The following is an 11,155-nucleotide window of genomic DNA, read 5'->3' as shown; positions in this document are numbered from 1 at the left end:
AAAGTATGCTCCGTTTTGAATTTACCTTGTTGTGCGGTATTTTTGTAATACGTTGTAATGCAAGTGTTGTCACAACAACTTTATTCTTTCTACCTGAATTTCATGAATGTCCTGAATATCATTAAAAAAAGACGTGTATCTTTTTAATACATGAAATGACAAAAAAGAAATGTGTACCCTATTCAACAAGATATCATATTTTCATGTGTACCCTATTCAACAAGATATTATATTTTCATGTGTACCCTATTCAACAAGATATTATATTTTCATTAGTATCCTATTCGACAAGATATTATATTTTCATGTGTACACTATTCAAAAAGATATTATATTTTCATTAATGTTTTTTTTTATGGTATGATGTATCACTATTCCTCTTTCACAGATATCTTTCGTTCAATCCATTATTTTCTTTACAAGAAAATGTCTTTTCTAAGTCAGGACTATGACATTTGTTATGTATTCGTTTGATGTGTTTGAGCTTTCGATTTTGCCATTTGATTAGGTACTCTTAATTTAGTATTATTGTGATTTTACCTTTTTTGCATTAATACCCACATTTATCAATGTTAATGAAGTGTTCATATAAAGAGTAGCTCAATAATCACGATAATCTATCCCATCCATCTTTCTGTCAAAATATTTGTTAGATGGACGAACAGTTGTTCACAGATCGGCATTAAGATCGATGTGGATTTCACGATTCTGTTGGTCTTATCAATTTCTTTACAGTGTGTATTGAAAAATACTCCGAACGGTCTTTAAAGAAAAGAATATGGCTAACATTTCAGAGTCTGATGATAAAAAATCGAGAATTGTATGATTTGTCAATTATATCATCATAAAGAATACAAAGGGCATAACAGATAACTGTTAAAGTGATATTGGCAGTGAACAATGTATAAAGAATCATAAAATGTATGTATTTGTACTGAAGACCGAGACGCATTTGTAAGTCTTTTCTTTTTCACAAAAGGACATAGATATAAGAAGTTTTGGTATGAGTGCCAATGAGACAATTCTCTATCCAAGTCAATATTTGTAAAAGTAAACCATCATAGGTCAAAGTATGGTCTTTCACACGGATCCTTAGCTCACATCGAACAGCTGTTTCAAACCTTCCTTGGTTATGATTTGTCTTTTGATAGTTTTTATAATTTATTTTTGCCATGGGATTTTCTACTAACGTGTTTGAATGTCCCCTATGTATATTTCGCGTCTCATTTTAGTAGTTTCGTAATGACACTGAAGGCAGCCGTTGTGAAGGAAGAAGACTGCAACCAAACTACAATAGTCAAAAACCAAATCAATCCAGCAAAACCAAAATGGCCGCCTTGTTCCAGCTTGACAACAACAAAAACATTTAACATGTTTAAATGCTCACCAAACGCCTTCGGGCACCGAGCCGACCGTGCGAGGACTGTAAAGCCAATCAAGGTCGTTAAACACTTCCAGTAGTTCCTTAATCAGGTGTTGTCTTTGGAGTTCTCAGAGAATATACTCCACACGTTTGTTCTTCTACGTTCAATTACGCTCGGATAAAAAAAAAAGTTAAAATGGTCAAATATAGGCAAGGAATCTCGTACGCTCGAAAAAAGGGTCAACAAGACATAATAAAGTACGAAGTCATTGAGAACCAAACATTCCGAAAGGTTTTGTTAAGGATGTTAGCTACTCTTGTTTTTGACTCTTTGTCAGATAATCTGAATCCTCTGGTTTTATTCATGGAATGCCATTTAAATATTTTGCCCACTAACCCCTACGTTTCTTTTCATAGTTTTATTACATATAGTTAAAAAAAAAGTCATATTTGAAAATATTATAAAATCATTGTTATTTTTTCATTGTTTTTGATAGAAAAAAAGTGCTGTTATTAAATGCATGAAAAATCTAGAGAGATTCATTTCTCGCCAAATTTTCAATGGCTTATATCTCGAAAACAAGCACACGGACCCTTCAGTTTTTTCTGTTTTTCTGGCTCCTTTATCTATATTCTTTCAATTTATATCAGTATTTTTAACAGCTTGTTATTTTGAAACAGAGTAGCGAACATCCTTAAATACAACTGTGGAAACATATCAATCATGGGGTAGAAAATCTGAGTATGAATATCAATAGGTCAGGTTAATACAGTAGTGCATGAATTTTAGGAATATTAGGTGATTTATGTGATAGAAAAGCAAACAAAACAATAAATAAATACAAAAAACATGTGTTTATGTAGAGCAGGATAACTATTTTGTGGAGTTAATACATTAGTGTGACGCACAGTTTATACTTCGTTTGTGGTGTTGTAAATTCATGGGAGGTGCCCGTTTTAATTCTGTTGTTTACATGTTGGTTTGAACTATTATTTTATTTATTTATGTATTTCTGTGTAATGAGTGTTCATGTTTTGTTTCTAATGTAATTCTGTCACGTAACGTTGTTATTGTAGTGGTATTTTTAATATCGCTATATGAGCTGGAATTTTGGCTAGCCATCAAACCAGGTTCAATCAACAAGTTTTTGTTTGTTGAAATGTCTTGTATCAAGTTAGGAATGTGGCAGTTTTTATTAAATAGCCAATTTCTAAGTATGTTTGCGCTTGTTTTTGTTGGAGTTCAGTGTTTCTGTTGTTTAGTTGTTTTCCTCTTATAGTTGATGTGTTTTCGTAGGTTCACTCCCGAAAAAAGAAGTTAAAAAAATAAAATAAAGTACGAACCCATTGAAGAGCATTGAGACCCAAACATTCCAAAGGTTTTGTTGAATACAAACGAGGAACATACCATTCATGGGGGTAGACATATCTGAATATTTGGACAAATTATCAATAGTTCATGTTAAAACAATAGTGCTTTTATCGATGAATATTTGGAATGTATACATTTATAGGATAGAAAACCAAATAAAACTATAAAAATACCGTGTGCACATGTAGAGCAGAATCTGCTGATCCATCAGCAGTACACGAGATCACCCCTGTTTTTCCCCAAAATTTAACACTTCAGTCAGTAACGAACAATGATGACCTCAAATTATTTTCAATCCCTTTATTATAGTATATAAAATTGAGAATGGAAATGGGGAATGGGTCAAAGAGACACCAACCCGACCGAAGAGCAGACAACAGCCAAAGGCCACCAATGGGTCTACAATGCAGCAAGAAACTCCCGCACCCGGAGGCGTTCTTCAGCTGGCCCCTAAACAAAAATGTATACTAGTTCAGTGATAATGGACGTCATACTAAACTCCGAAATATACACAAGAAACTAAAATTAAAAATCACACAACCCTTACAAAGGCCAGAGGCTCATGACTTAGAGCAGGCACAAAAATGTGGCGGAGTTAAACATGTTTTTGAGATCTCAACCCCCCCCCCCCCCCCCCACCCCCCATCCCCTATAACTCTAGCCAATGTAGAAAAAACAAACACACAACAATACGCACAGTAAAACTCAGTTCAAAAGAAGTTTGAGTCCGATGTCAGAATAGGTAACAAAAGAAACTAAACAAAATGACAATGATACATAAATTAACAAAGGACTACTAGCAGTAACTGACATGCCAGCTCCAGACCTCAATTAAACTGATTGAAAGATTATGTCTTTATCATATGAATATCAAGTACAATGCCTCCCTTTAAGGGTTTAGTATTATACCATCATAAAATATATGAGAAGAACATAACCCATATCATGCCAACACCTGGTTTTAGAATAAATGTGTTTATTTCCGATGCAAAGACCCTATAAGTGAATCAATATTAAAGCCAAAATATGCAATCTTTAATGACCTGACAACAGTATCGTAACTATATCCCTTCTTAATAAGTCTGTTTAAAGGTTTTGTTAGCTTACGGGGTGAATGCCTGGATTGGTTCTCTGTTCTATCAAGAATCTGTGTAAATTGTATATATCTTCACTTCTGAAAATTCATACACAACTTATTCAATTCCTTTAATGGTGAGCTATTAAGCCTCAGATGGTAATTACAACCAATAAGATATAACTCACTCACAGGCTTTAAAATGCTATTATAATCATGAATTATGTTTCATTTAAATTTACCTGTGATAATATAAACATCACAAAAAATACGTCAAATTTCATTGGCGTTAATACCTTCGTTTGGCGCACAGTTTATACTTCGTTTTTGGTGTCCGGATGTCCTGTCGTAAATTCATGGGAGATGCCCGTCTTTTAATCTATGTATTTCTCTATCATGAGCATTCTTGGATTTATTTGTACTGTATTCCTGTCACGTAATGTTGTCATTGTAGCAGTATTTTTAACATGGTCATATAAGCGGGAGGTTTGGCTAGCCATAAAACCAGGTTTAACCCACCAGTTTTTTCTCTCAAAATGTTCGGTATCAAGTCAGAAGTACGGCAGTTTTTTTTAATAGTCAATTTCTATGAATGTGGCGTTTGTTTTTGTTGCCAGTAAGTATTTCTGTTGTACAGTTGTTTACCTCTTATAGTTGATATGATTCCTTGGTTTTTAGTTTGTAACCTGGATTGTGTTTTGCGTAATCGATTAAGTAACATTGAACAGCGATTAACTACAGTCTCCTTTATTCATAAAATTTGGGTAATCATTTTAAATAAGAAATGTGTTTTTCGCATGCAATCCTTTGATTCCAATGTATGGGTTTACGATTGGCTTAAAGTTTGGACCATTTGCTTTTACAACTTGTTCATTGATTGCGTTAGATCTTTGAATTTCAACTATTGTGACTATGAGCATCCAAATCACAGAAGAGATGTGCAAAATGTGCATCTGATGCAATTTTCCACCGAAAGGTATAACTGCCAGTGGGTGAATATCTCTCAAGGATAAAGATATTGTACCTTATCTACAAACCTTATTTTTCAACTCATTGTCAAACAGGTTTGGATAAAACGGTAGTTTGTTAAGTACTTGTACGTCAATTTTTAGTAAAAACAAGCTAATGTATGCAAGTGATTATTTTTTCCACTATAGGGCGCAGTAGTTTTTAATATTCAATGAAAAATGATTGATAGCTATAAATGAAAGATAAATCAATCCGTACAATTCTAAAGAATGTTAACAAATCACATAACTTATAGTTTACAATGTATCAATATTAACAAAGCAATGACCAAGTCAAAAGTAAAAAATCATGTTAACTTAGTGATGGTTAACGTAACAAGTATTATGAAACCTAGGTTATCATCAATATAATTTACATATGACCTTTAAACGACCTGAATATACTTCCTTGTTTAAAGTAGATTTGTGAAGTAAAACAAACATGGAAGTGATATATTGATTCTGAAAGGGGACAAAAATACCAGAGGGACATTCGATCTCATTGATCAAAAATAAACTGACAACGCCATGGCTTAAAAAGAAAAAGACAAACAGACAAACAATAGTACACAAGACACAACATAAAAGGAATAAGCAAATACACAAAATGGTTTCACAATTGTTATGACAAAGAGTAATTAGTAAATAGAAAGATAAAAAAAACATTGAAAATATTGACAACAACACAAAAAAGTCATCGATCTAATTCCATTATTTTTACAACGATGTATGAACAAAACAAACAGACATAATAGGGGAACAACAGTCAACATTGTGTTATAATCACTAATATATGTCTATTTTCTCAACTATTTGTCACTGACTCTATGATTCTGAGTGAACAAATAGAAAACATAAACATTGAAAATATCAACAACAACACAAACAATCAGTTCCTTGTTACATATTTGCTTGTGTTTATGGTGTTTGAGGTTATAACACAATGATGACCGTTGTACTCCTGTTTTGACGTTTTTACCTATTATGTCTATTTGTTTTGTTCACACATCGTTGTCAATATAATGGAATTATATGCGACTGTCATACAATAAAAGCGTTAGCTAGCTATAAAATCAGATGTAATCCACAATTTTCTGCATAAGAAAATACCTGTTCCAAGTCAGGAATATGACAGTTGTTATCCTTTCGTTTGATGTATTTGAACTTTTGATTTAGCCATTTGATGTGGGACTTTCCATTGTGATTTTTTCTAAGAGTTCAGCATTTTTGTGATTTAACTTTTTCATCGATCTCATATATGTCCATCCTCTCAACTATTTTCCACGTGCTCCATGATTCTGAGTTTATTTAGATCACGTCCGTTCAACTTCGGTTAAAGTTATTTACCAACCAAGTTCCACTGAATGAATTTGTTTGTCGATTATATGTTTTGATTCGTAAAAGATGTAAAAAATCATATTAGAGGACTTATTTGAGGATATTTACATGCATCAGTAAAATCTTTTTCGTTACATTATAATTTCAAGAAACTTGTTGGAATTAATTAAAAGTAAATTTACTCGAGCTTTTTCTTAAAAATAATCCATTGAATGCAAATGCTTATTCTATTAAAAAAGAGGTCTTTATCGCCTCTGAAATACATGAAAAATATTTAGAAAGCTATGAACAAATGATAAATCAATCTGTACAATTTTAAATATGTTTAGAAATCACATAACTTTTAATTTACAATGTATCATTATTTACAAAGCAATGGCCCAGTAAAAAGTAAAAAGTCATGTTAATTTAGTGATGGTTAACGTAACAAATATCATTGAACTTAGCTGATAATCAACACAATTTACAACTGACCTTCAAACGAACTGAATAAACTTCCGCGTTTAAATTTGCATTCAATGGACTTTTTACATTTGAATATTCTTTAACTAAATATGTTGTAACCGGAAACAAAATCAGTGCACTTTTAATTCAAACACTGTTCTCTAAGATGTTTTTCTGAAAATTAATGCTGTGGAGAACTTAGTTTTGCGCTATATATATAAAAAATAAGATGTGGTATGATTGCCAATGACACAACTCTCCACAAGAGACCAAATGACACAGAAATTAACAACTATAGGTCACCGTAGGGCCTTCAACAATAAGCAAAATCCATACCGCATAGTCAGCTATAAAAGGCCCCGAAATGACAATGTTGTTTTCATTTTTAGTGTTATCTGACTGATATAGTTATAGTTAAAATGATGATTTTACATCATTTAAGATTTTCAATCAAATTGAATACAAATTTCAAAATAAAAAAAAACCAAACATCTGAGATAAAGGTGGTATGGGAGTCTAAATTAAAAATGATAGAATTTATTCATACTTTGCCTAAATGTAGTATATATTGATATATGTTCAAAAATATAATACAAATGATAGGTCACCGCGCATTTTCTCAAGCTACAGGCTGTGACAAAATGACACATTTTGTATGGATTATAGAGGAAAAACATCATGATGTGATTAGAAGATAAACTAAAGTATAGAATTGTAAAATAAAATACGAGAAGATAGCTTTTAGAGAATGCTTTGAGAATATCAAAAAAAAAAGATAGAGTCATCCTGCGTTTTTTCCGGCTAAAATACAAAATAGCAAAATTCCATGTAGATTCCTTCAGAAAATGCTCTATTTCAGAGTTACCTCCCCTTAAAATGCCAATTTGAAAACAGTAAAAAATCAAGCAAAGAATAATCTACTCTTGTCAAAATATTTATATTTATAAGTATAATCTTATAGAGTTGTTCTTTTAAATGCAAATAAACATTATTTAGTTAATTGTATTCCTGCATCAAATTTTGCTAACACGATTGAAAATCTCGACCTTAGATTCTTTAATTTTTACAATCCAAGATGGCGAAAGATACCCATACCATCTTTGTATGCAGTGACCATAATCACGATACCCCTCGATAGTTCTGCGGCAACTGTACAGCGCAAGTGCGAGTGAACACCGGAATGAAAGAAAGGGTAAACAAACATGGACATTTTCTTTTGATTCTGAAAGAATAAGTTGCTACACCAAAACATTAAAGAAATGTTATGAGTTTAATTAACAAACGAAAATAAAATAAAAACCCATTTAAAATATCAACAACAAAACAATAAACATCGATAAATACATGTCTATTATCTCATGTATTCGGCACGTGCTCTATATTTCTCTGTTGCTGGTTTGTTAAGGTTAGGCCCCTCATGGGGATGTCAAAATAATCACATAATCACAATTGTTTTGCCAATATAATCACATAATCATTAACTATTTTTTTAAAACAAAATAAACAAATAATAAAAAATACAGTTCTAAATTATCATATAATCAAATAATCATGAAATATTTGGTCTGGTAATCTAATAATCATCATAGAAACGGCCAAGTAATCACATAATCAAAAATCCAATGAGGAGGCTCTAAGGTCACGCTCGTCATCTTCGGCAATAAAACACAAACGATTTTTACTAGGCAAAATTTTCACTGAACAAAATATTTTATGTCGCTAATATGTTATGATTGGTAGTAAATGTATAAAATCATCCAATGAAGACTTACTATAGGATAGTTTCATACATTGGTTAAACAATTTTCCTAACATCATAATTTCAAGAAACTCATTTTATTTATAGTTAATGTTGTGTGTGAATTACATGTACGTTAGTTCTTACTATAAATAATCATTTTCATACAAGTGCTTCATCTATTAGAATGCAGGTTCAATCAATTCGTACAATTCTAAATAATGTTTAGAAATCACACAAAATTCCTTGAGCATCATATTCCTATTTTTGACATTTTTACCTATTATGTCTGTTTGTTTTGTTCACACATCGTTGTCAATGTAATAGAATTGTATACAACTGTCATGCAGTTGAGAGGATTGCCTAGCTATAAACCAGGTTTAATCCACCTTTCTCTACATAAGAAAATGCCTGTACCAAGTCAGAAATATGACAGTTGATGTCCATTCGTTTGAAATGTTTGAGCTTTTGATTTTGCCATTTGATTAGGGACTTTCCTTTTTGAATTTTCCTCGGAGTTCAGTATTTTTGTGATTTTACTTTTTAATACTTACAAAACAATAATCCAGTCAGAAATAAAAAATCTTGTTATTAAGTGATGGCTTATCGAAATGAAGGTAACAGTAGCATACCATTCATAACTCGATTAAGTGAAGACAAATCCCGGTCAACACACAAAAACCCGGCAGAAATAGAACATGTAGAAATAAATTAGTTCTATATAAAAAGTATCATGAAACCTAGCTGATAATGACCATAACCTACAAACGACCTCAACACACTTTCTTGTTTAAACTTGCATGAAATGGATTTTTTACAATAAATTTTCTTTAAACTGTAACAAAGAATATCAGGCGGAAAATATCAGTGTGTTTTTATTTTTACTACTATTCTTTGAGATTTCTTTTCCGAAAATTTAATTCTGTGAAAGTAAATATATACATACACTATACTAAATGTTCTTGATCATTGGCTCTGCAATTACTAGATAAAAGTATAACAAATAGATCCAAGGTAAATTAAAAAAGGGGAAGTACTTAAAAACTGGACAAATCAAACGTTATCAATCAACAGAACGTGAAACAGAAAAGATATAACGATAAACTAAATAGTCAAAAGAGGAATCGAAAGTTACCAATGGGATATTCAAAGGTCGAGTCGAGAGAGTTAAAGAGGAATCGAAAGTTACCAATGGGATGTTCAAAGGTCGAGTCGAGAGAAACTTTAATCGCAATGAGAAAAGACGAAATTAGTTCAGAAAGCATCAAATACAAACATTGACTGAGACAAAAGAGAGACGAAAAGAGAGATTAAAGATACAAATGATAATCAAACTTGGAAGCAAAATTCCAGTGCAAAAACGAAAATAAACGACCAAAATACAAACAACAATACACAAACCAAAACAAAACAGAGACAGTTTAAGACGGAGCAACACGAATTACATAAAAACCGAGGTTGATCTAAGGTACTCCGAAAGGTTAAGCAGATCTTTTTCTACACGTGACACCCGTCGTGTTGATCAAAGAAACCGATTAGTAATTGACTGTTTTCTAATCATCAGACTTCAACGATTACTTTAACCATTGGTCTTGTTAATTTGCCAAGCCGTAAACCTAATTGAACGTTACAATTTTGAAATTAAAAACATATGTTCATGAAAAAGCATAGACTGTTAACGGTATGAACATCATATACATAAAAAAACGACAAAAAGGAGCAACGGGTGTGGGAATTTCTAGCTAATTTGAAGACTCATTTGTGGCCTTCGGCTGTTTTCTGCTCTTTGGCTGGGTTGTTGTCTCTTTGACATATTCCCTATTTCTATTCTCAATTTCAACACTATAAACTTAATCAAGAGGAAAATTATCTCTTTTCAAACAAACAGAGAAGGGTGACCTCATGTGCACCAGAAGGGTAAGCAGACCATGCTCTAGTGAAAACAATTCAATTATCATAAAATCTGGTAGTTAAAGCATAATTATTATGTTGATAACACATACAATAAATTAACGTTACACGTATTATATCAAGCTGAAGTCAACAATAGAACTTATAATGAATATTAATAATGTATAGAGGTATAAATGTAACTGTTTTAATGCATGATGCTTGTTATCTTGCAAAACGCAATAGCATTTTAGAAAATGGAGAGGAGTATTTTCGTTTAGAAATTTTTTTTTTGTTTCTAAGATTTTTTCGTCTTAGATGAGTCTTTTGTTGAAATTATAAAAAAAAGTCTTCTACAAACACTGTTTTTTATATTTATTAAAAATATTATCATCTTGGATGTTTTTATCAGACATTTTCAGATTACGCCGTTAAGTGCATCTTCAATTTTTCTGTTATATCAGATTCAAACGGAAATGTAAATCAAGTATAATGTAGTTTAAATCGAAAATCGGTATTGTCTTTTGTCAGTTGTTTTGTTTAGTTTAATGTTACATCTGAAGTAAAGTATGGACGCTTCAATCCATTTATATTTTATTCTCATTGAATAATTCAAAATCGCAACAAAAGGCTCGTACAATAAACAAAAAAAGTTAAAATATGTGACATCAACAAGCGTCTTGTTTTATGGCTTATGCAGAGGTATGAATGGAAAAAAACTAAAATCACAGAAATACTGAACTCCGAGGAAAATTCAAAAAGGAAAGTCTCCAATCAACGCGTTCGCGAAATCCAAGTCGTACAAAATAACGGCAACAATATTTTCGAATGGTTCGACATGGATTTGATTTGATGCTATTTGAACATTCTTAACTCTGGTACATTACAACGTATCAACTATGTTTTTCGAATACTCATTAAAGCCCTA

General features: G+C 31.8%; 1 protein-coding gene across 1 annotated transcript in view; it reads left to right on the top strand.

The window, feature by feature from the left end:
• LOC127717519 (uncharacterized) overlaps nt 1-11,155 on the top strand; it is a 159,821-nt gene that overhangs the window by 68,315 nt on the left and 80,351 nt on the right. The window lies entirely within an intron of this gene.

Source organism: Mytilus californianus, unplaced genomic scaffold (assembly GCF_021869535.1).
Source record: "Mytilus californianus isolate M0D057914Y unplaced genomic scaffold, xbMytCali1.0.p SCAF_10, whole genome shotgun sequence".
Classification (NCBI taxonomy): domain Eukaryota; kingdom Metazoa; phylum Mollusca; class Bivalvia; order Mytilida; family Mytilidae; genus Mytilus; species Mytilus californianus.
The sequence above is the reverse complement of the archived record's forward strand: the minus strand, read 5'-3'. Positions and strand labels throughout refer to the sequence as shown.